Here is a 26,663-nt window from a genome sequence, read left to right on the forward strand (position 1 = left end):
GCCTTAATTCAGGTCAGGAGTCACTCTGGGCAGCGCACAGCGGCCACCATTAAGAAGGGGAGGTGGGAGGAAGGAGCAGCTGGGAGGCGGGAGGGGGTGGAGAATGGGGGCACAGGGGGGCCGCAGGTGATGCAGCAGCGGGAACAGGGAACTGGGCAGAAACAGGCAGCAAAGCAGAGCAGGCAAAAAAGGCAGAGACAGCCGAGACACCAGAAAAGGCAATAAGCAGGAAAACGGCACAACAGGCACAAAAAACAGAAAGAGGATAAACACAAAAGACAAATACACAATACTTACATATACCACTAGACACCAGGGATGAGGCACAGGCAGGTGCCTGCAGGTGGTGGAGAGCCTCGAACTCGCGGCAGCAGTGAGGGCTGGGTCAGGAGCACGAGGGCAGTCCAGTGGAGCTGCTCGTTGCGCAGACTGGTTCCTGGCCTTAATTCAGGTCAGGGGTCAAGGCAGCCAAGGCTTATCTAGGAGACATGAACAGCTCATGCAATACCACTGTAGACACACAGGGCCATATTTATACTTTTTGACGCAAAACTGCGCTAACGCAGTTTTGCGCCCAAAAAATTTGCGCCGGCTAACGCCATTCTGAAGCACCATGCGTGCGCCGTATTTATTCAATGACGTTAGCCGGCGTTAGCCGCCGGTGCTGCCTGGTGTGCGTGAAAAAAAATGACGTACACCAGGCAGCGCCGGCGTAGGGGAATATGGAGCTTGGGCGCCAAAAAATGGGGCAAGTCAGGCTGAGGCAAATTTTTCGCCTCAACCCGATCTGCGCCATTTTTTTCGACTCCCAACCCCCATTGAAATGACTCCTGTCTCAGCAAAGACAGGAGTCATGCCCCCTTGCCCAATGGCCATGCCCAGGGGACTTATGTCCCCTGGGCATGGTCATTGGGCATAGTAGCATGTAGGGGGGCACAAATCAGGCCCCCCTATGCCACAAAAAAATAAAAAATAAAATACTTACCTGAACTTACCTTAATGTCCCTGGGATGGGTCCCTCCAGCCTTGGGTGTCCTCCTGGGGTGGGCTAGGGTGGCAGGGGGTGTCCCAGGGGGCATGGGAGGGCACCTCTGGGCTCCTTCCGAGCCCACAGGTCCCTTAACGCCTGCCCTGACCAGGCGCTAAAAAACGGCGCAAAAGCGTCTGGATGTAATTTTTTTTGACCCGCCCACTCCCGGGCGTGAATTTTGCCCGGGAGTGTAAATACGGCGCACATGCCTCAGAGTCAATTTTTTAGACGGGAACTCCTACCTTGCATATCATTAACGCAAAGTAGGTGTCCACGCAAAAAAAAGACGCAAACTCCATGGACTTTGGCGCTAGACGCGTCTAACGCCAAAGTATAAATATGGAGTGAGTTTTGCGTCGGAATTGCGTCAAAAAAAAGACGCAATTCCGGCGCAAACAGAGTATAAATATGCCCCACAGTACTCACACACGTGAAAGAAAATACTCAGAGTTACAAAAATAAAGATACTTTATTTTGGTACCACAAATGCCAAAAATAACATAGAGACTATAGTCCCTTAGTAGGTAAGTAATACACAAATTATATACACTAGTATCCAAAACCAGGTGTAAAACCAGTTAGAAAACAGAGTAATTAGTGAAATCCCACAATAGTTAGAAATGGGCCTGGGGGAACACAAACCATATACTGAGAAAGTGGAATGTGAATGTCGGTTTCCCTCCTAGGCAAGTGTAGTGTGTGGAGGGTCACTGGGAGAAAACCCTAAGGATAAGTACTAGAACCCACCCTAGTGCCCAGGAAAGCAGGAGTAAAATATAGTAACTTTCCCAGAACACACACAGAAACGAAAAAAGATTATGCAAGAAGAGACGCAAGATACGAACAGTGGATTCCTGCACCTGAAGACCTGTGGAAGAAGGGGATCAAGTCCAAGAAGTACAGAAGAGTCCACGGAGAACAGGAGCCCCTGCTAAGCCCGGATGAAGGTGCAAAAGAAAAACCACAGGTGAAGAAGAACAGTCAGTATTGCACCCAGGAAGACGCGGTCGGGTTCCTGTTCGGTGCAAGTGATGTCACACGTTGGATGGAGGACTGCAGCCTGGTTTGGGTTGCGGTAGTCTGCTAACAAGCCTAGGTACACACAAACCTCACGGTTAGCGGAAAATGGCGCTGCCCGGGACCAGGAAGGACCAGGTGGACTCTATCCAGTAGGGGGAGTCAAAGGTGGCTCTCAATAACTCATAGATCCTACAGAAGACCAGGCAGCATGCACAGGAGTCCCACAGCACGGGTACAAATAAGGTGCAAAGGAAGCCCACGCAGCATGATGACAAAGGCTCCCACGCCGCTGGAGAACCACTCAGGAAGCTGTTTGTCACAGTATAGAGTGCTGGGAGCCGGAGCTGCAAGATGCACAAAGAACTTTTTGGAAAGATGCCAACATGCCTTGGCAACTGCAAAACACACTGTGCACGGGGGTACTGTTTTTCATAGGGAGGTAAGGTCTTAGCTCCACCAAAGCTGGACAGTGGGTCATCAGGACCGTCGGACCACTTCAGTCTACCAGCCGTGATGCAGGATCCACACATCTCAGCAGGAGAGGGGATCCACGCAGCCGGTCATCGTTGCAGTAGTGGCCTGCAGAAGCAGGGGAGAGACTCTTTCAACCCAAGGGAGATACCTTCCCTCTTCTGGTGCAGGCTGAAGATGGGCTGGCCTCAGAGGATGCACGGCTGGGAAGCCATTGCAGATTCAGGCAGAAGATGAAGATACAATGTTGCACAAGGCATCTTGCTTCTTTGTTCTTTGTTGCAGTTTGTAGAATTCCTGAAGGGTCCAGATGCAGTTGCTTTGGTGAGAAGTTGAAGTGGAGGATGCAGAGGATTCCTGCTGGAGACTTACAATCTGAATCTGACGAACCACTCAAAAGAGAGACGCTAAATAGCCCTGAAAGGGGGATTGGTCACCTAACCAGGTAAGCACCTATCAGGGGAGGGCTGTGACATCACCTGCTGGCACTGGCCACTCAGAAGCTCCCTGTGTTCCCTGCCAACCTTGCATCCAAGATGTCAAAACCTAGGGACCCTCTGGACGAGCTCTGAGCACCACCCCTGGGGTGGTGATGGATAGGCGAGTGGCCACTCCCCTTTCCTTTGTCCAGTTTCGTGCCAGAGCAGGGACTGGGGGTCCCTGAACTGGTGTAGACCGGATTATGCAAGGAGGGCAACAAATGTGCCCTTCAAAGCATTTCCATTGGCTTGGGGAGGCTACCCTCCCCAAGCCTGTAACACCTATTTCCAAAGGGAGAGGGTGCACCAACCCTCTCCCAAAGGAAATCCTTTGTTCTGCCTTTGTGGGCTCGAGCTATTCAAGCAACAGGAGGGCAGAAACCTGTCTGTAAGGTGTCAGCAGCTGGGGCTGCCTGGAAAACCTCAGAAGGCTGTAATGGCAGTACTGCGGGTCCTCTAAGGAGCCGCCAGAGTGCATGGGATCATACAACCAATGCTTGAAAAAGCATGGGGGTATGATCCCTACATGTTTGATACCAAACATGCCTATGTTCAGAGTCACCAATATGTAGCTAGATCAAGGTAGTGACCTATGTCTATTACACAAGTAAAATGGCGTGCCCGCACTCACAAAGTCTGGAAAAATGGTCCTGGAGGTCATGGGGGCACCTCTGCTAGTGCAGGGGTGTCCTCACACACAGGTACTTTTCACCCTGCCCTTAGGGCTGCAGGGCCTGCTTTATGGGTCACTTCTAAGTGACCTGATGCAGTGTAAATGGCAGTGAAAGGGTGCATGCACTCTTTCATGAAGGCTGCACTGGCAGCCCTGCAGAAGCTTTTGCATGGGCTCCGTATCGGTGTTAAAATATATGCTGCAGCCCATAGGGATCTTCTGGAACCCCAATGCCCCGGGTACCTAGGAACTATATAGTAGGGACTCATAAGGGGGCACCAGTATGCCAATTGTGGGTGAAATACTGTGTTAACTGTATGTACCAACCAAATTTAAGGGAGAGCGCATAACTACTGGGGTCCTGGTTAGCAGGATCCCATTAGACACAGTCAAACATACTGACAAACAGGCCGAAAGTGGGGGGTAACCAAGCTAGAAAGAGGCTACTTTCCTACACCCACCTTGAAGTCCTACTGGACAACTCACATGGTTTGAGTAACCCCCATATTCATACAGGGCCGCAACAGGGAAGGGCCCAAATGGTATTGTGGAGACATAAAAATTATCTATCACAAAACAACCTGGTTTTGTAAGACGGGCACCTGCGTTTCTGGTCTTGGGATCAGTGGCCAATAAGGGAAACCTACCGAACCCAGACAGCTCAAGTGTGAGGAAAATTCGTTTTTTAGATGAAATTTGAGGTTTGCAAAGGATTCTGGGTGACAGAACCTGGGTAGAGGCCCACAAGTGACCCCATTCTAGATTTCCCTAGGTGTCTTGTTTTCAAAGATGTATAGGTTTACCAGGCTTCCCTTGCTGCTGGCTAAGTTAGAGACCAAAATCCACAGCGAGGCACTTTGCCAAAATCAAGTCAGTTTTGCAGTGGAAAATGTAATGTGTTCACAATGCATTTTGGGTGTGTTTCATGTTGCGGGCGCTAGGCCCTTCCTCACAAGCGAGGTGAAATTTTTATCAGGAGACTTGGAGGAACACAGAATAGTAGAACAAGTGTTATTGCAAATTGTGTTTCTCTACATTTGTGCCTTCCAAGTGTAAGGCAGTGTGTAAGAAAGAAGTCATTTTGAGAAAAGCCCTGTAGTTCCCATGCTAGTGTGAGTATCCCCAAATTCAGAGTTGTGCAAATAACCACTGCCTCTAAACTCCATATCTTGTGCGAATTTCAGAAATACATGTTTCCTTTGTGACTATTTTTGACTCTTTATATTTTACCAAATGAATTGCTGTGTACCCAGTATACAATGAAAACCCATTGCAAGGTGCAGCTCATTTATTGGCTCTCGGTATCTTGGGTTCTTGATGAACCTACAAGCCCTATATATCCCTGCAAACAGAAGAGGCGAGCAGACGTAACGGTATATTGCTTTTACAACTGTGCCATAGATGGAAAAAGTTACAGAAGAAAATGTAGATAAAAATGGCTGTTTTTTTCAACTCAATTTCAATATTTTTTATTTCACATGTTACTTTCTATAGGAAAACCTTGAAGGATCTACACAAATGACCTCTTGTTAAAATTCAAAATTCTGTCTACTTTTTTGGAAATATTAAGCTGTCTGAGTCCACCATTGGTTTTATACCCATTTCTATCACTAACTGGAAGGAGGCTGAAAGCACAAAAAATAGTACAAATTGAGTATGTACCAGTAAAACGCCAACACTGTGTTGAAAAATGTGTTTTTCGGATTCAATCCCACCTGGTCCTGAAAAGCTGGGAAGATGGTGATTTTAGCACTGCAAACCCATTGTGGAGCCCATTTGCATTGAAAAAAACAGATGCTTTCTTCTGCAGCACTTTTTTCCCATTTACCCCCCCAAAAAATATTTTAGCTGTAGTTTGGGTAATTTCTCGGTCTCCTCCAGGGGAACTCTGGATACCTTTAGAATCCCCAAGATATTGGAAAAAAGGGAACACATTTGGCTTGGATAGGTTAGGTGGACAAAAATATTTGGGGGCCTAAATGTAAACTACCTGAAATAGTCATAAAGTGGCTCAGCACTGCGGGGGGAAGAGAATCCGCAGCTAAGGGGTTAAGTTTGATACAAAAAGGGTACCCTGATCCGTGAGTATTTCCCAAGGAACCCCATCTGGGAAAATATCTCCAACAGACGTTGGGCTATGGTTTTTGTATTAACAGTTCTCGAGGGAATGGCTTTTGACAGATGGTCACATAATCGGTCAGGAACAATGCATGTTGATATCCACAAGGTGTATGAGGAAGGGGACCAATCAGATCCCTTCCAATTCTTTTTAAGCGTTTTCCTGTTATGGATTTTAACGGCACCGGTGGGGGTCGATATGTTTTTTTCTTTTGGCAAATTTCACACTGTTGAAAGGATCGTTTAATGTCAGTGTAAATATCAGGTCAATAAAAGCACCTTTGAATGGAATCACTAGTTTTTTCCCTCCCCTTGTGTCCAACCAACAAATGTGAATGAGCAAAGAACAGAACCTGTTTTCAAAAGTCCAAAGGGCTGAAAGTTATGGCTCATCCTTAGACCTGGTTCTTCACAGTAGCCCTTTCTTTATCACAAAATGAGTCAAAGGCTGGTTTGTCTTTCCTTGTGCTTCTCCATCAGTTTGCCAAGCAGTTTGTAGTGTGTTGTCATTTACCTGGGCATTTTTGACACTAGTTCGGAGCTTTGCCAGATTAGCGTAAAAAACGTTGACGCTAATCCTGCAAAGCCCATTGAGTCCCATTTAAAACAATGGCCTGCCTCCTTTCAGATTTTGTTGAGCCATTACAGCCCCCCTTACAGGGGAATGCCCCCTTTGCATACATTATGTCTAGCACTGGCATAATGTAGTGCAAAGGGTTACAATGTGGTGCAAAGCCTGGCTGATGATGGGTGATACCCTGAAACCAGTCCAAGGATGCTTGTTTCTGGTCCAGGGAGGACCTGGATTGGCAGTTCGGCTAGACTGTTCCCAAGAGGAACAGGGTCAAGACTGATTTGCCTATGGCTGGGTCCAAACTGGTGTGCATGGTGAGCAAAAGAACGATGGATTAAACCCAGATCTGTGACTGGGGATGAGTGTTTGCTTTGTTCAGCACTCCATCCATTATCCTTTTGTGTTGCTAAGGGAAGGACATTAGTATACACACACATCACACACACAGCATGGCAAGCCACTTCCACACACACACACATAAACACATATACCAACACTCTCACATACACACATACATACATGCCAAATCGCATAACTACGACACATACATGTGGGAGGAAAGCCAGAACAAGGTTGTCTCCATCAACACCAACGGTGCAGTGGTGCAGATATAATAAATAACCTAAAACCAATAAAACCATGTACAATGAGGCCCAGGGGCCAGTTCAAAATTGTCCATTGTGGCCATACAACACAGGGCACAGAATGAGGCCCCAACTTGACTCCTGACTGCAAAGTGCTGGCCTCCACAGGGCAGGGGCGTCAGGTACCTCAGGGGTGAGGGGTGGTTTAGGCTTGAAGGGGGGGTCCTATGGGCTGGGCTTAGAGGGGGCTCCTTTGGGCTGGGTTTGGATGGGGCCCCTTAGGCTTGCCCCTGGACAGTGGTGGTTTAGCCAGGGGGAGGGAGTGGGCTTGGCCTTGGCTGTTAGAGGGCTAACTGTGGATGTAAGAATGGAGGGAGAGGGTATGGTTGAGAGGTGTGTACATAGAGGTGCCTTGGGTTCAGGTGAGTGGGTGTGGGCCATGTGTGTGCTGGGTGACTGTTGGGTGGGTGAGTGTGGGCGTTTAGGTGTACTGGGAGGAGGGGTGGTGAAGATGCAGGGAGATGACAGGGGGGACATGTGAGTGAATGTCGGGGTGTTGTCCGCAGGTAGGGTGTATGTGATGCATGTGGGGGTGTTGAATTTCACAGTGTGTGCATATGTGATGTATGGGGTGCATGTATGTGGGTCTGATATTGTGGTGATGGTTCAAGTTAGGACACATGTGGCAGGATCTGGGACTGATGAGGTGCTGACTGCAGGTGTGAGCTGTGTCGTGACTGTGAGGTGGAGGTGGTGGTGGAGTCGGGGAAGGGAGTAGATGCTGGCATCTATGCATCTGAATGTTGTGTGTGTGCATGGCAGTGGTGGCTTTTGTGGTGCTTGTGTCTGTCCTTGCATACTGTGTCTGTTGATGTGGATGCATGTGGGTCAGTAAGTGTGCCTTGAATGGGTGAGGGGAGAGGGGGGTGGGTATGGGAACAGGTAGGTGGAGGGAGATGGAAGAAGAAGGGACACTGGCTGCCATCAAGGAAGAGGCCAGAGCCTGAAATGATCTCTGCAGGCCAGATAGGGCACTGTGAATGCCTACCAGGAACGCATTGGTCTGCTGCATCTGGGATGACAGTCCCTGGATGGCATTTATGATGGTTGTCTGCCCCACGGAGATGAACCTCAGGAGGTCAATAGCCTCCACATTGAGGGCAGCAGGGCTGATTGGGGTGGGGCAGAGGTGCCTGTGGCGAAGGAGAACCACCCTCCTGGGTGAGCGGGCACGGGCAACTGGGTAGGGAGCTACAGGGAGGGCAGTGCTGGTAAGGGGGTCGGTGGACAAGGACAGTGCTGAGATGGTCCCAGATGGGTCCTCCACCGCCAGGGAGTGTCCATCGGAGGCGGAATCTGAAGATGGTGTTGTCGATCATGTCTCCCTCATAGCACTTCCCTCGTCCTCCGTCCCACTGGTCCCCTCGGCTCTGGTGGTATCAGCCTCCTGGGTCCCATGGGGTGCAGCATCCCCACTCTCCGGTGCCCCTTCTCCTTTGCCAGATGATGCTGATGCACACAAAGACAAAGGAGGTGAGGGAGAGTGGGTGGATGTGAGAGAGACACAGTGCAATCAGTCAATGCCAGCACAACAGTTACACAGAGTAACTACAATATATTCTGATGCCATGCCATGACACGCCATACCCTCACTTACACATGCTACAACAATGGAACACCATGGGGAAACCACAGCAATGCACATGTCTAACGCTGACGTTGATACAGATGCAATTGTGTACACCTGCCCAGGACCTGCCCTCTTCACATGCCCATAGAGACACACTATTCCTGGACTACAGAACTAACAAAATCCTGCATGGCTAGTTGGCATGCCAAATAGGCCATTTTCATATTCCAAAATGACATCTTGGCCTGGCAGCAGATTGAGGACTCAACAGTCATCCCTGGTACAGTGTTTGGCATCAACTGATCAAAATGGCCTGGCACTACAGATGCTATGATCTTGGTGGCATGTGCTGCCTAGCACATTTGTGTAGTAGGTGACAACACAGATACCACATTGGAGCTAACTGCAGCTCCATTCACAAACTGCATGGCCACACATCCATGATATGAATCCTGCCCAGCTACCTAATACACTTAGTGGACATGAATCCACCTAGTACCTATGATAAGGCTTCCCAATAGTGCACTCCCAGAGCAACAATAGCAACACACATCATAAGTGATAGTGTGTACTCACCCCTTCGTGGCTGCTGTGCTGTCCTCAAGTGCCCATCCACCCCAGGGTAGGCTACCGCCGAAATTCGGGCCGTCAGGGGGGTCAGAGTCTGAGGGGCACTCCTCCCAAGTAGGGAAGACTTCCCCAGCTGGGCCTCTGCGGTCTTCCGGTCCCAGCGTCATAGGTCCTCCCACACTTTCTGCAGTGGCTGTTCTGCCGGGCTTGTACCCCCAGGGTCAACACTTGTTTGGTGATGGCATGCCATATCCCCTTCTCCTGATTGGTGCTAACCTTCAAGGGTTACACAGACATAAGGACAAAGTCAAGGAAAGTGGCATCACAGGGACAGCAGTGGACAGCACACATCTCACGATCACACTCACAAGTCATCAATCCACGTAGGCTCAGACTCCTCACCCATGTCCATTCTCCAGTCACACAGTCTCGTCCCAAGGCCCACATATGCACCACTCAATGACAGGACAGTCACATTGGCCTCACCTGCTGCTCTGGTGCCCCATACAACTGTCCATACAGGGGTAGGAACCCCTCCACGAGCTTCTCCAATTCCTCCTGGGTGAAGGCAGGGGCCGTATATCCTGAGGACATGGCATCTTGGCTACCAGAGTCAGAACACAACAGCACATGCATTGGAGGTCTTCTGTGCATGACTGTCAGGAGTCAAGTGAGTATTAGCACATGAAATTGCGGTCATGGCTGCCACGGATATCACTGTCAACACCGGCGGCGATCACCATTGGCTCCTGTCTCCCATAGGCAACTATGCTAACCAATAAGGAGTTGCACAGTCTTAGACGCCTACCGCCAGGACGTGTTATGCCGGCAGGATGAGCACACTTGCCCAGTGCATGCAGGACAGGCGGCTGCCATTTTACATGTGCAATGAGTATTCAGGGTGCATTTAAGGTGTGTCATGGGTTGTGAGAAAGTAGCCTCTTTCTAGCCTTGTTACCCCCACTTTTGGACTGTTTGTGAGTATATGTCAGGGTGTTTTCACTGTCTCACTGGGATCCTGCTAGCTAGGGCCCAGTGCTCATAGTGAAAACCCTATGTTTTCAGTATGTTTGTTATGTGTCACTGGGACCCTGCTAGCCAGGACCCCAGTGCTCATAAGTTTGTGACCTATACGTATGTGTTCCCTGTGTGATGCCTAACTGTCTCACTGAGGCTCTGCTAATCAGAACCTCAGTGGTTATGCTCTCTCTTTGCTTTCCAAATTGTCACTAACAGGCTAGTGACCAGTTTCACCATTTCACATTGGCATACTGGAACACCCTTATAATTCCCTAGTATATGGTACTGAGGTACCCAGGGTATTGGGGTTCCAGGAGATCCCTATGGGCTGCAGCATTTCTTTTGCCACCCATAGGGAGCTCTGACAATTCTTACACAGGCCTGCCACTGCAGCCTGAGTGAAATAACGTCCACGTTATTTCACAGCCATTTACCACTGCACTTAAGTAACTTATAAGTCACCTATATGTCTAACCTTTACCTGGTAAAGGTTGGATGCTAAGTTACTTAGTGTGTGGGCACCCTGGCACTAGCCAAGGTGCCCCCACATCGTTCAGGGCAAATTCCCCGGACTTTGTGAGTGCGGGGACACCATTACATGCGTGCACTGTACATAGGTCACTACCTATGTATAGCGTCACAATGGTAACTCCGAACATGGCCATGTAACATGTCTAAGATCATGGCATTGGGGAGACAATTCCATGATCCCCGAGTCTCTAGCACAGACCCGGGTACTGCCAAACTGCCTTTCCTGGGGTTTCACTGCAGCTGCTGCTGCTGCCAACCCCTCAGACAGGTTTCTGCCCTCCTGGGGTCCAGCCAGGCTTGGCCCAGGAAGGCAGAACAAAGGACTTCCTCAGAGAGAGGCTGTTACACCCTCTCCCTTTGGAAAAAGGTGTCAGGGCTGGAGTAGCCTCCCCCAGCCTCTGGAAATGCTTTGATGGGCACAGATGGTGGTCTACACTGGTTCAGGGATCCCCCAGCCCTGCTCTGGCGTGAAACTGGACAAAGGAAAGGGGAGTGACCACTCCCCTGACCTGCACCTCCCAGGGGAGGTGCCCAGAGCTCCTCCAGTGTGCTCCAGACCTCTGCCATCTTGGAAACAGAGGTGCTGCTGGCACACTGGACTGCTCTGAGTGGCCAGTGCCAGTAGGTGACGTCAGAGACTCCTTCTGATAGGCTCTTACCTGTGTTGCTAGCCTATCCTCCTTCCTAGGTAGCCAAACCTCCTTTTCTGGCTATTTAGGGTCTCTGCTTTGGGGAATTCTTTAGATAACGAATGCAAGAGCTCATCGGAGTTCCTCTGCATCTCTCTCTTCACCTTCTGCCAAGGAATCGACCGCTGACTGCTCAGGACGCCTGCAAAACCACAACAAAGTAGCAAAGACGACTACTGCAACCTTGTATCGCTGATCCTGCCGCCTTCTCGACTGTTTTCCTGGTGGTGCATGCTGTGGGGGTAGTCTGCCTCCTCTCTGCACTAGAAGCTCCGAAGAAATCTCCTGTGGGACGACGGAATCCTCCCCCTGCAACCGCAGGCACAAAAGAACTGCATCACCGGCCCTCTGGGTCCCCTCTCAGCATGACAAGCGTGGTCCCTGGAACTCAGAAACTCTGTCCAAGTGACTCCCACAGTCCAGTGACTCTTCAGTCCAAGTTTGGTGGAGGTAAGTCCTTGCCTCCCCAAGCTAGACTGCATTGCTGAGTATCGCGTGATTTGCAGCTGCTCCGGCTCCTGTGCACTTTTCCAGGATTTCCTTTGTGCACATCCAAGCCTGGGTCCCCGACACTCTAACCTGCAGTGCACAACCTCCTGAGTTGTCCTCCGGCATCGTAGGATCTCCTTTTGTGACTTCAGGTGAGTTCCAGTTCACTCTTCTTTGTAGTGCCTGTTCTGGTACTTCTGTGGGTGCTGCCTGCTTCTGTGAGGGCTCCCTATCTTACTGGGCGCCCCCTCTGTCTCCTCACGCAATTGGCGACATCCTGGTCCCTCCTGGGCCACAGCAGCATCCAAAAACCCTAACTGCAACCCTTGCAGCTAGCAAGGCTTGTTTGTGGTCTTTCTGTGTGGGAACACCTCTGCAAGCTTCTTCATGACGTGTGACATCCATCCTCCAAAGGGGAAGTTTCTAGCCCTCTTCGTTCTTGCAGAATCCACAGCTTCTACCATCCAGTGGCAGCTTCTTTGCACCCTCAGCTGGCATTTCCTGGGCATCTGCCCAATCTCGACTTTGTCGTGACTCTTGGACTTGGTCCCCTTGTTCCAGAGGTACTCTCGTCCGGAAATCCACCTTTGTTGCATTGCTGGTGTTGGTCTTCCTTGCAGAATTCCCCTATCACGACTTCTGTGCTCTCTGGGGAATATAGGTGCACTTTACACCTACTTTTCAGGGTCTTGGGGTGGGCTATTTTTCTAACCCTCACTGTTTTCTTACAGTCCCAGCGACCCTCTACAAGCTCACATAGGTTTGGGGTCCATTTGTGGTTCGCATTCCACTTTTGGAGTATATGGTTTGTGTTGCCCCTATACCTATGTGCTCTCATTGCAATCTATTGTGACTATACATTGCTTGCATTACTTCCTTTTGCTATTACTGCATATTTTTGGTATTGTGTACATATATCTTGTGTATATTTGCTATCCTCATACTGAGGGTACTCACTGAGATACTTTTGACATATTGTCATAAAAATAAAATACCTTTATTTTTAGTATATCTGTGTATTGTGTTTTCTTATGGTATTGTGCATATGACACCAGTGGTATAGTAGGAGCTTTGCATGTCTCCTAGTTCAGCCTAAACTGCTCAGCTATAGCTACCTTCTATCAGCCTAAGCTGCTAGAAACACCTCTTCTACACTAATAAGGGATAACTGGACCTGGTACAGAGTATAAGTACCCCTTGGTACCCACTACAAGCCAGGCCAGCCTCCTACATGGGTGACACAGTCAATGATGCACATCATGATTACTGCTACCTCCTCTTTACAGGTATGGTGGAATGTCAAGGATGAGGAATTCTCCGGTGTACAGGCCCCTAGTGGACCCTGCCACCCTGGAAGAGCGAAACGTCATAAAGACCTATCTTCTGAACCGTCAAACCATCATGGAGCTGGTGACCCAGTTGGAGACGGAACTATTGCCTGCCATTCGTCATCCTAATGCTATTCCTCTCACAGTACAGGTGTTGTCAGTCCTCCACTTCCTTGCCTGAGGGTCCTTCCAGATGACAGTGGGTTTGGCAGCAGGGATGTCACAACCCATGTTCAGCAATGTCCTGAAGGATGCCTATGTGCCCTGCTACAACATATACACAGCTACATCAGGTTCCCACATTGTGCTGATTTGCCCACTGAGAAAGCTGCCTTCTACGATCTGGCACATGTCCCGTGGAGTGAAAGAGTCACTTCCCTGCTTCAGCAGGCAACTCTCTGGGATGACAACCAGTACTCTGGGACTCCTCTCCTGGCAATGAGCATGATCCCTGAAACACAAGTGTTGGACCAAAGTGACCCAGACTATCCAAAGGTCCAGCTGTCCAACTTTGGTGGAGGTAAGAGCTTGTCTCCCCATGCTGCAACAGTACCCCTGTGCACCACGTATGCTGCAGCTCCTTGTGCTTTTGTGCATTTCATCCAAAGGTTCTTCATGCACAGCGTAGCCCAGGTCACCAGCACACCATCCTGGAACGCACAGCTTCCTGAGTTGTTCTCCGGCGGCGTAAGACTCTCCAGTGTAGTGCTGCGATGACTGCACTTTGCATCTTCATTTTCCCTGTGTTCTTGGACTCCTGTGGGTGCTGCCTGGCCTTCTGACCTAGTTTGGCCAGGTAGCACACTCCCTGCGTGCACAGCACCACCAAGCTGTGCCCGTGTATCCCCCTCTCCGCCCTCGCTGCTCCTAGGGATCGACGCCCTCCCGGACCCGATCCACTAGAGTGTCTCTCTGGTTCCCCGATCTCCCTCTGCTCTCTCTGCTCTCTCTGCCTTTTTTACTCTTCGCCAGTTTTTTGCCCCCTTTACTCTTTTTCCACTTTTCTGCGTCTCTACTCTCTGCCTCATTTCTGCCTTTGGCTCTCTGCCTCATTTCTGCCTTTTGCTCTTTGCCTCGTTTCTTCCTTTTGCTCTCTGCCTCGTTTCTGCCTTTTGCTCTTTTGCTCTTTGCCTTGTTTCTGCCTTTTGCTCTCTGCTTCGTTTCTGCCTTTTGCTCTCTGCCTCGTTTCTGCCTTTTGCTCTCTGCTTCGTTTCTGCCTTTTGCTCTCTGCCTCGTTTCTGCCTTTTGCTCTCTGCTTCATTTCTGCCTTTTGCTCTGTGCCTCGTTTCTGCCTTTTGCTCTTTACCTGTTTCTCAACCTTTACTCCTTTTGCCTCTTTTTCCAATCTTCAATCCTCAGGCCTTTTTTGCCCTCTTCTATTTTTTCACCTTTTCCCGCTCCTTTGCCTCCTTTTCCTTTTCCCGCTCCTTTGCCCACTCCGACACCCCTCCTGCGCCCCCATTCGCCCGCTCCTCCCACCTCCCAGCTGCTCCTCCCTCCCCCCTCCCTTCTTAATGGCGGTCGCTGCGGGCTAAGGTGAGTGTCTCCTGACCTAGTTTGGCCAGGTAGCACACTCCCCACGCACACAGCACCACCAAGCAGTGCCCGTATCTCCCCCTCCCCGCCCTCGCTGCTCCTAGGGATCGACGCCCTCCGGGACCCGATCCACTAGAGTGTCTCTCTGGTTCCCCGATCTCCCTCTGCTCTCTCTGCCTTTTTTACTCTTCGCCAATTTTTCCGCCTCTTTACTCTTTTTCCACTCTTTCTGCCTCTCTACTCTCTGCCTCGTTTCTGCCTTTTGCTCTCTGTCTCGTTTCTGCCTTTTGCTCTTTTGCTCTTTTCCTTTTTCTCAACCTTTACTCCTTTTGCCTCTTTTTCCAATCTTCAATCCTCAGGCCTTTTTTGCCCTCTTCTATTTTTTCGCCTTTTCCCACCCCTTTGCCTCCTTTCACCTTTTCCCGCTCCTTTGCCTGCTCCCCCACTCCCCCGTGCCCCATTCGCCCGCTCCTCCCGCCTCCCAGCTGCTCCTCCCTCCCCCCTCCCTTCTTAATCGTGGGCGCGCCAGCAAGCCCGTCTGTACCCATCTGCGCCTGGAATGCGCCCAGCGCCAGACCCCCTGGACCTCGCAACAACCATATCCCCAGCCTCCGCTACGACTCCGACACCCTCCACTCACTCAACACCGGCCGAGACACCACCTGTTTCCAGGCTTCTCCAAAGAGCACACACGGACCTTTCTCCTGCCATAACTGCAGCTTCACCTGCACCAGAGCCCACAAAACTCCAAGGACCAAGACAAACCACCTCCGCTGCATACTCCTCAATACCCGCTCAGCGCGCAAGCACGCCGTCGAACTCTGGGACCTGCTCGACTCCACCAGCCCGGACGTGGCCTTTCTAACCGAAACCTGGTGGAATGACTCATCACCACCCGACATCGCCATAGCCATCCCGGACGGGTACAAGGTCTCTCGCAGAGACCGCACCAACAGAACCGGAGGAGGCATAGCCATCATCCACAAAGCCACCCTCGAAGTCAACACCCTCCCGGGCGACTCCTTCAGCTCTGCCAAACTCCTTCACTTTCAAGTCCACACCGACCCCAACACCACTCTCAGAGGAATACTCATTTATAGACCTCCAGGACCCAGGGCACTGTTCAGCAACGCCATTGCTGACCTTGCCAGCACCCACGCACTTGCCTCCATGGACTACATCCTCTTCGGGGACCTGAACTTTCACCTCGAAAACAACAATGACACCAACTCCACCACCCTGACCGACAACCTCGCCAACCTCGGCTTCATACAGCTCATCAACACACCCACCCACACAGCCGGTCACACTCTTGACCCAATCTTCTCCACAAGCAACCATGTCACCTTCAATCATACCACCGAACTATACTGGACCGACCACCACTGCATCCATTTCACCTTCAAGAAACAAACAGAACACCACCTCACCGAACAACCACCCCGCCAACACTGGGGCAAATTCACCGAAGATCAACTAACCAACGCCCTAGCCCAGAAACCTCCCGCCAACCCCACCGACCCTGACACCGCCGCACACAACCTCAAGCTATGGATCGACGACTGCGCCAACCGCCTTGCTCCACTCAGGAAACCCTCCAACAACCAAGTCAACAAGAAAGCCACCTGGTTCACCAATGACCTCCAAGCCTCCAAACGCCTTTGCCGGAAACTCAAACAAACTTGGCTTCTTGAACGCACTCCAAACAACCACACAGCACTCAAGGATGCTACACGCAAACATCACCAACTCATCAGGCTAGCAAAAAGATCCTCCTTCAAAACCTGCCTAGAAAACAACGCCCACGACTGCAAATAACTTTTTAACATTCTAAAAGAACTCTCGAGCCCAAGCGCCACCATCAACGACATCACCCCCTAGCCACCGCCTTCCACAGAAAAATCACTGACATCCACGACAGCTTCAACACCCTTCACACCCTTCACACCTCGGACACTCCCACTCCACCCTCTACGAACTCCACCCGCTCCAGCGTCAACGACGACGAAACTCGCAAGACCATGAACTCCATCCACTCCGGATCACCATCAGACCCCTGCCCACACCACGTTTTCAACAAAGCAGACACAGCCATCGCACCACACCTACGGAAGGTCATCAACATCTCCTTCGAAACTGCAAGATTCCCGGAAAGCTGGAAACACGCCGAAATCAACGCCCTTCTCAAAAAACCAAAGGTGGACCCCAAAGACCTGAAGAACTTCTGGCCCATCTCCCTGCTCCCATTCCCGGCAAAGGTCATTGAGAAAATCGCCAACCCACAGCTCACTCGGTACCTTGAAGACAACAACATCCTCGACCCCTCCTAGTCCAGCTTCAGACGAAACCACAGCACCGAAACCGCCATCCTCGCCGCCACAGACGACATCAGAAGCCACCTTGACAATAGAGAAACATCAGCCCTCATCCTCCTAGACCTATCGGCCGCCTTTGACACTGTCTGTCACCACACTCTGAAAATCCACCTCCTCGAAGCAGGAATCCAAGACCAGGCCCTCGAATGGACCGCATCCTTCCTCGCCGGCAGAACCCAAAGAGTCCGCCTCCCCCTGTTCCAATCAAAGGCCTACAACATCATCTGCGGCATACCCCAGGGCTCATCCCTCAGCCCGACGCTGTTCAACATCTACATGGCCCCCCTTACACAAGTGGCCCATCAGCACAACCTCAACATCATCTCCTACGCCGACGACACCCAACTCATCCTCTCCCTCACCAAGGACCCACACACCGCCAAAACCAACCTCCACGAGGGACTGAAAGCCATCGCTGGCTAAAACTGAACTCAGACAAAACAGAGGTTGTCATCCTTGGGCCCACCCCCACCACTTGGGATGACTCATGGTGGCCGGCCTCGCTGGGTTCCCCCCAACACCCAACGACAGCGCACGAAACCTCGGCTTCATCCTCAACTCGTCCCTCTCCATGTCAAAACAGGTCAACGCCATCTCCTCCTCCTGCTACAACAACCTCCGCATGCTTCGCAGAGTCTACAAATGGATCCCTACCGAAACAAGAAAAACAGTAACCCAGACCCTCGTCAGCAGCAGACTCGACTACGGCAACGTCCTCTACACCAGCATCCCATCCAAACACCTACAACGCCTCCAACGCATCCAAAACGCCTCCGCCCGACTCATCCTCAACATCCCTCGCCACAGCCACATCACCCCCCACCTAAGAGACATTCACTGGCTCCCAGTTGACAAGAGGATCACCTTCAAGCTCCTAACCCACGCACACAAAGCACTCCACAACACCGGACCAACCTACCTGAACAGCAGACTCAGCTTCTACACCCCCACCCGGAATCTCCGTTCCGCCAACCACGCCCTCGCCTCCATCCCCCGCATCCGGCGCAGATCCTCCGGCGGCAGATCATTCTCTTACCTTGCCGCCAAGACCTGGAACACCCTCCCGTCTGACCTGAGATGGATCCAGGACCTACTTTCCTTCAGAAGACTCCTCAAGACCTGGCTCTTCGAGCAGTAGCAGCAACCCCCCCCAGCGCCTTGAAACCCTTACGGGTATGTAGCGTGCTTTACAAATAGACTGATTGATTGATTGATTGATTCTGAGGGCTCTCTGAAGTGCTGAGAGCCCCCTCTGTCTCCTCAGTCCAAGTTGAGACCCCCAGGTCCCTCCTGGGTCCAGGCAGCTCCGCTTTGACACAAACCGCTTATTTGCTTGAACCAAGGCTTATTGGCGGAATCCAGTGACACAACCAGCCTGCATCCAACAACTCTATATGTGGCATCTCTTGCACCAGGCAGGAACCCACAGCTATCTTCTTTGGAGCATTTCTTCTAACCAGAGAATCCAATTTTGCACCTTCTTCCAGGTTGGCAGGGGCTCCTGTTCTTCCTGGACTCTTCTCCGACTTCTTGACTTGGTCTCCTCTCTCCACAGGTCTTCAGGTCCAAGAATCCATTGTTTGTTGCTTGCAGTCTTGCTTGGGTCTTGCATAATTCTTCATCACGACTTGTAGTGTGTCCTGAGGAAACTTGCTGTACTTTACTCCTGCTTTCCTGGGCTCTGGGATGGGGTACTTTACTTACCTTTGGTGTTTTCTTACACTCCCAGTACCCCTCTAGACACTACACTTGCCTAGGGGGGAATTCAACATTCACATTCCACTATTTCATTATATGGTTTGTGTTGCCCCTAGGCCCATTGCAATCTATTGTATTTTCTACTGTTTGCACTATTCCATGACTGTTTACTTACCTGATTTTGGTTACTAGTGTATATATTGTGTATAATACTTACCTCCAGAAGGAGTATTGCCTCTGAGATATTTTTGTCATTGTGTCATTAAAATAAAGTACCTTTATTTTTGGTAACACTAAGTATTGTATTTCATTGTGTAAAGGTAATGTGTAACTATAGTGGTACTGCAGGAGCTTGGCGTGTCTCCTAGTTCAGCCTTGGCTGCTCTGCTACAGCTACCCCTAGACAGCCTAAGCTGCGTGGAACACTGCATACATTTCACTAATAAGGGATAACTGGACCTGGTATAAGGTGTAAGTACCTTAGGTACTTACTACAAACTAGGCCAGCCTTTTACATGCCTACACCTTAGGTATAAAAGCAAAGAGATTCACATTTGATTAACTAACAAACTCACGTAGTATATATTTCCAGTTTCTTGGGTATATAAGATAGAACAGGAAGAATTGCTGACATCCATTGGTTCTTCTTCGTATTGCTTTTCCAAACTCCTCTTACAAAACCTGGCTACGTAGTCCCACTCCCCACAATCAAAGCATTACGGTGGGAGTGTGCTGTTTGTTTTTTGTGCTTCTCATTTTGGGAACTTCGGGTACAGGTTTAGTTGATGTTTTTCTGGTTGCTTGTAGTGGGCTATGTGTTTGTTGGTTTTCTCCCACTAAATTTACAGACCCTGGGCATGCACCCGAGCAAAGGTTGTGGCCATGTCAACTGCTTTTTCTGCTGTGAGACTAGGATGCTGTTTGAGCAACCTTTGGGTTGGATGGGGGTTAAGGCCTCTAAATACTTCTCTAAATATATCTATTTCATGATCTCCTCTTTATTAAATTCAGAGGATTTGAGCCACCTTTCACCAGCATCTTTAAGTTTAAAAAAAGGATTTATGGGGTATGTCCCAGTAGTCCTCTCTCTTTTCTGTACTTCAACCAGTAGATTTCATCATCCATGCCTAATCGGTCAAGTATTACCTTCTTGATGCCAGCATAAGTACATGTCCCATCCGCGTTGGCTCCCTGGTAAGCAGCTTGTGCATCAGAAGTCAAGAGCTGAGCTAGATAAAATGTCTGCATCTCTATGGACCAATCACTAGCCCTAGTGACCCTCTCAAAATTCAGGAAGAAAACAATAGGGTCTTCTCCTGTCATAAACTTTTGTAGTGGTACCCTAGGACCAGGGGTGGTTCCTGCTCTAGTCTGGGATAGCCTCAACACTATTTGTCCTTGGCCCTCACCCATCTTAGTCATATTTTCTCCATGGTAATTCAATGGTATTCATGAAGACCGTTCAGCCTGTTTCAGCATGGGCCATATGTTTTGTAGCACCCATTCCAAGCATCTCTATCCTTCACGTAGCTGATGTATGATGTTTTCCATCCTATGTTAGATGGCAGCTGCCTGCCTTCCTCACCAATTTATGATAGCGTTTCTATCCACTTGTTAGAAAAGGATTGGGTTCTTTAAGTTTATTTATTTTAAGGAATTCCAGCACAACCATAAAATGAAAGTTTGTGTTTGTCCTTTTCTTCTCTCTTCTAGGTTCCAGAGAGGAGGTCCTTCAGCCACTCCCTCGAGAGAGTAAGTGCCAATAAGCATTTGGATGTTCTTTATAAGCTTGAATCCATTACCATAAATCACCGAAGGTGCATAATAGAAACTTAAAGGGTGGATAGGGACAAAAGGATTTTTTGTAAATTAAGTGCAGGAAAAAAAAGAAATGTATTTTCCCTTTTTTAAGGCTATTGAGGCTGTTGGATAGCTGCAAGCATTTTACCCAGCCCCTAAACCAGACCACACACACATGACCAAGCCATGCTCCTCCTGAAGCATGCAGCTCCACAAGGAAGGGCCTCATGTATCATCTCTTGGTTCACTTTGGGCTGCTTCACTATCGATGACTCTCGTTCTGATTCTCACCAACGGAGGCAGCTCTGACGGCTCTCTTCCCCTCCCATTGTTCCTGGAGGTGTCCGGGGTGTTTCTCTCTCGTCGGTCCTTCTGCGCGACTCGCTCTTGGTTCCGTCTCCTGTTGCCATGACAATACCGTCTCCAATGCCAGCCCCTCTTTTCTTTGTGATGCCGGGGCCAGCACCCAGAAGCAGTCCTTGGACTGCTCCTCCTCGTCGGAAGGGAAACTTCCCTTAAAGAGATCGTTCTCATCCTGCAGAGAAGAAGAGAGAGGTACCCAAGAAGAGATCTCGCTCTCCTGATGAATGGTGAGGTGCTGACAGAATGGCTGCTATGTATCATTGAGAACAGGGATTTGTGGGTTGTATGAACAAGTGTGGATGGATGATTGTGAGCCAGTGTCATCTGAATTTGCTGCACATAAACTAACTTTACCTATATGTGGCTCCATGACAGGTTTAAACCATACAGAGCAACCTGATACACATTATGTGCTTGAATCCCACATAATAGTACAGTATCAGACAACTCCAGACAATCTAAATTTTTATCTCAGCATCAACATCATTCCAACATTGGCTGTATGTTGTCAGTCATACTACTGGTACACTGTCTACTGGCCACTGGTAGTCAGTGGCCTGCCGTTTGTATGATGAAATATGATGAAATAGGATTTGTGTGTTACATGGACACACATTATAGCTTCTACTTTCAGCTGGCTTAACACTTCCATGCATAGACATGTCAGACAGTGGCAAAATACAATTTGCTCCAGCTACATCATTCTGTCAACTCCAATCACAACACTACCCCCATTACCAAAAAGGCAAAAAATAGCCTGTGTATCAGAAAGGAAGAGGTTACTTAGTCAGAGCATCATCAATCAGACAGCTGTTCCTCTTGGGTCCTATAGAGCTGGCTGTACACGACAGAACCTCCCTGGCAAGGACCTCAAGCTCCTCCCTGCTACAGGCCAGGGCCCTCTCACCTTTTTTGCCCAGCGTCGTGGCTCCTTGAGGTTGGTAACAGCAGCAACAAATTGAGGAGATCTTGATGGCTGCGGTGTTAGGACACAAATTAGTGTTTTTTCACATTGCTGTGTACAAGTAAATGGCAGACACGATCCGTGATGAAGACGGACACAGCCATTGGCTTTCATGCATAGCAGTCTCACATGTAAGCCTAGACTGGGCCCGTCATGGAGGCTACCACCTCAACTTCCACCAACAGCCATTGGGTAGCCAATGTTCTGACTGCAGTCAAAATGTAGGCCAGTGTATTTCTAAATGTCAGATACAAATAACACTTTTCTTGGCAAGAGATGACACAATAAAATGTGAACCGTGACTGTGTTTGACACCGATATTATTACCAAGAAGTCAGATGTGTGTTGACATTAAAAGTATGGTCTGACCATTTTAGCTGAAATTTTATTTTCCATACGTACAGACATCTGAACCCAGCCATGGCTAGGTGGAGATGGCCTCAGGTGTTCCCACCCTTTCCAGGCTATGCCACCATGAAGGAGAGGGACGTCAGCAAACAATTTCAACTAAAAAAAGCAAACTATCATGGATTTGTGTCAGCTGTAGGAGCCTGATCTCCTGCCTAACAATAAGAATCCACAGCCATGACACCAATATTGAAACTCATGGCAGTACTGCATTTTGTTGCCACTGGCACTTTCCAATACACTGTGGCAGAATCATTGGGCATGTCCCAGCCAACTTCAGTGATGTGCCACAGGAAGCCCTTGCTTCCTTGATGAAACACATCAACATCTACATTCAACGCCCATGTCCAAAGGATTTGGCCATCATGAAAGGAGAATTTTATGCTTTGGGTGAACTATCACATGGTTGGAGCATTAGATGTCACGCATATTGCCTTGGTGCCACCAAACGCAAGTGAACAGGTCTACTGCATTGAGCCTTAGGGTGAGGATGTTGAAATGCCCAATGAAGATGACGGTGGTGAAGAAGAAGGAGTTGACATACGTCAAGATGTGATTGCCCACTTCTTCACCTGAGTGCAAGTTTACCTTTACAAATTTCTAGCCTCCAATATTAGTACATCTTGTGACATAGGGAACATATAAGTCTGCTATGGTAATTTGGTAGGAATGGCTAGTTCAGGAAAGTTCATGGTAAAGATGTTAGTGGGTAAGATTTTCCCTACGTTGAGTACTGGTGTCATTGACAGAGATTGACTGTGGTTGTGAATACTCAAGACTTCTCAATTGAGTTTGATTTAGTATGTGATAAATATGTGGTAACATGAATTTCCCTTGTTATTCTGTTTCAAGGTCCTTCACACTGTCATCTTCATTTGGACATTTCAAAGTTGTGACATTTCTGTGTTATGTTGCTGTTTGAAGTACAAAGTGAACACGTGTTGATCCTGGGACACCCACTTGGGATGGACAAATCTTTTGCAGAGACAACTTGCATTATGATTGTATGGAAGTATGGATTATATCAGAGCTGTTTTCAATGTGATGCTGCCAGCAAGACAATGGGCCTCTGTTAAACCTGACAGCCTTAGGGTGGTCACCCTCAACTTTTTGCCTGCCTCCCTCCACTTTTTGACACGGTTTTGCTTGTTTTAGGACTCTGCACACTTTACCATTACTAACCAGTGCTAAAGTGCATATGCTTTCTCCCTTAAAACATGGTGACATTGGCCTGAGACTTACATTTTAAAAGCACAGTGGCCTGCACTCACACAATGGACTGCCAAACCCCCTACAGGGACCTTGGCAGACAGGATTGTATTGAAAGGGGACCTTGTGAACTTCTAAGCCATTCTTTGAAATCTCCCCCACTTCAAAGGCACATTTGGGTATATAAACTGGGTCCCTGGCCCTACCAACTCAGACACTTCTTGACAAGACACCTCCTGGGAAAGAAACTCTGAACCAGAACCTGCAACCTGCTAAGAGAAGCTGCCTGGCTGCCCAAAGGACTCACCTGACTGCTTTGCTGTAAAGGACTGCTGCCTTTCTGTTGCCCTGCTGCCTTGGTGCCCTCTGGCTCTGCTGAGAAGGGCTCTCCAAGGGCTTGGATTGAGCTTGCCTTTTGTTCCTTGAAGTCTCAGGACAACAGGATTGACGCATCGTCGAGCCAGAACAACGCAGCATGACTTCCTGCGAAAGGAATCGGCCAGTGCCTACTGCGTGACAGAAATTTCACCACATCACCCACCGGATCGACACAGCTCCTCTGAATTCGCCCTGCGTGCCCAGGATTTCTCCACATCGTCCCCGGGATGTCCAAATTCCCTGCAACCTGAAGAGGACCCAAAACTGCGTGCCGAAAATCGACACTAGGGGCCAGATGTAGCAACCCTTTTGCGAGTCAAACGTGGGTTTGCAATGCACAAATGCATATTGCGAGTCGTTACCGACTCGCAATATGCATTTGCGACTCGCAAATAGGAAGGGGTGTTCCCTTCCTATTTGCGAGTCGGAGTGCTATGCAACTCCATTTGCGACCGCGTATGCGGTCGCAAATGGAGTCGCAGTTACCATCCACTTGAAGTGGATGGTAACCCACTCGCAAACGGGAAGGGGTCCCCATGGGACCCCTTCCCCTTTGTGACTGGACCCCATATTATTTTTTCAGGGCAGGGAGTGGTCCAAAGGACCACTCCCTGCCCTGAAAAATCCGAAACTAAAGGTTTCGGATTTTTTTGAAATGCAGCTCGTTTTCCTGTGAGGAAAACGGGCTGCACTTCAAAAAAAAAAAAATGCTTTATTTAAAAGGCAGGTCGCTAACATGGAGGCCTGCTGACGTCAGCAGGCCTCCATGTTAGCGAGTGCCTATACTCGCAATGGGGCCGCAATTTGCGACCCACCTCATGAATATTCATGAGGTGGGTCATTGCGACCCCATTGCGAGTTGCAGTCGGTGTCTCAGACACCGTACTGCATAGCAATTTGCGACTTGCAAATTGCAAGTCGCAGGGACTCGCAATTTGCAAGTCGCAAATTGCTTTTTTTGTACATCTGGCCCCATGTCCTTGCTGCGTGGAAAAGAATCAATGCTTTATCAGTGTGCACCCGGAGAAGCCAGCGCACACCTCCCCATTTTCCACGCATCTCCTCCTCTGCGGTCCTGTGCGGATAATTTAGATGCAAACCAGGTCCTTTCTGCTTGCAAGATACACTTATTGCTTTTTAAGAACTATAGACTCTATTTATCATTACAAAACATTGAATTTATCAAATCTTGATCATTTTGACCTTAATTTACTCAGATAATTAGTCTATATTTTTCTAAACCTGTGTGGTGTATTTTTGTGGGGTTATACTGTGTTATTGCATGATGTATTGCTCAAATACTTTACAAATTGCCCTCTATGTTAAGCCTAACTGCTCAGTGCCAAGCAACCAGAGGGTGGGCACAGGATAATTTGGATTATGTGCGACTTACCCTGACTAGAATGAGGGTCCTTGCTTGGACAGGAGGTAACCTGACTGCCAACCCAAGACCCCATTTCTAACAGCCTCATTACGGGGTTGGCGGTCTTGAGACCGCCAGCCTCATGGTGGCAGTCAGGACCACCACTGCTGTGGTTGTCCAACCACCACATTAAGACCCTGGAGGTCAAACAGCTGGGGTCCCGTCGTCTCTGTGATCATGACAGGTTGGCAGCAGGTCAGGTTGGAATCAGCCAGTCGGTGCTGCATGCAGCACCGCCATGCTGATTAAGATCTGGTTCTCCACCAGCCTTTTCATGGTGCTATCACTGCCTTGAAAAGGCTGGCAGAGAACAGGTGCAGGGGGCCACTGCCCATGCACTTGGCATGGCCAGTGTAGTGGATCCTCCTGCCCAGCACCCTTGCAATGTTCGCTGGATACTGGTGCACCCCAAAGGAGACAGCATTGCCTCCAGCTCGATTACGAGCCAGAGACAATGCTGCTGCTACTTTCCCATTAGGCTGGCAGGTGGAAACCTTGGTTTCCCCCAGTCAGCCTAGCAGGAAAGTCTTAATGAGTCCGGCAGGGAGGTAGCCAATGTGGTGGCAACCTCCAAGTCGGACGTTAGGCGAGCGGGTCGTCACATCCGCTGAACTCCTAATGAGGCCCATTATGTGCCACTTGACTTGCTGAAACCACATACGAATGTCAAGTCCTAGCATACTGATCTCCCTTCACATTGGCTAAATCTTCAATTTTTGTACAATGGAGGTAGCTGTCGATGTGTTTCCTCATAGGGGATGGAGCTTTTTTAGTTCAGATAAAAAACTTTATTGTTTAATACTAAAAAACATTACTAGTAGCACACTTCAGATTAAAAACCAAATACTCAAAGTGTTATATGTGAATGTCTAATGTGCAATTACAATAGCTGATAAAGGCCTTGCTATTAGCTAACATCCAGTCAAAAAGTGATCAAAGGGCTATATGCGCATAACTGATAAGCTGTTATAGCCTTTAGAATAAAAGGTATAAAGTTTAAAACCATTACAAGTAGGCAAGAGCCGATAAAATCAACTAATGTGCTCACAATACTATTGTAGGGGCAGTCAGTACAGTTCTAAGCAAGACTCAATGTTGCAATCTCCCACACATGCTGAGGTGCTTTACATCGATTGATTGCCCCCTACAGAACTAGCTTATATAGGCAAATAAGATGTTTAAAGTGCAGTTATCAGATGACCCATATGAAAATATGATGGCTATTTCTTCTACACAAGGATGAACTGGCATTACAATTACTGGGTCAAATAGTAATGCTTTGCATTGATTGGCGCCCCCAATG

Source organism: Pleurodeles waltl, chromosome 10 (genome assembly GCF_031143425.1).
Source record: "Pleurodeles waltl isolate 20211129_DDA chromosome 10, aPleWal1.hap1.20221129, whole genome shotgun sequence".
In the NCBI taxonomy this organism is placed as follows: Eukaryota; Metazoa; Chordata; class Amphibia; order Caudata; family Salamandridae; genus Pleurodeles; species Pleurodeles waltl.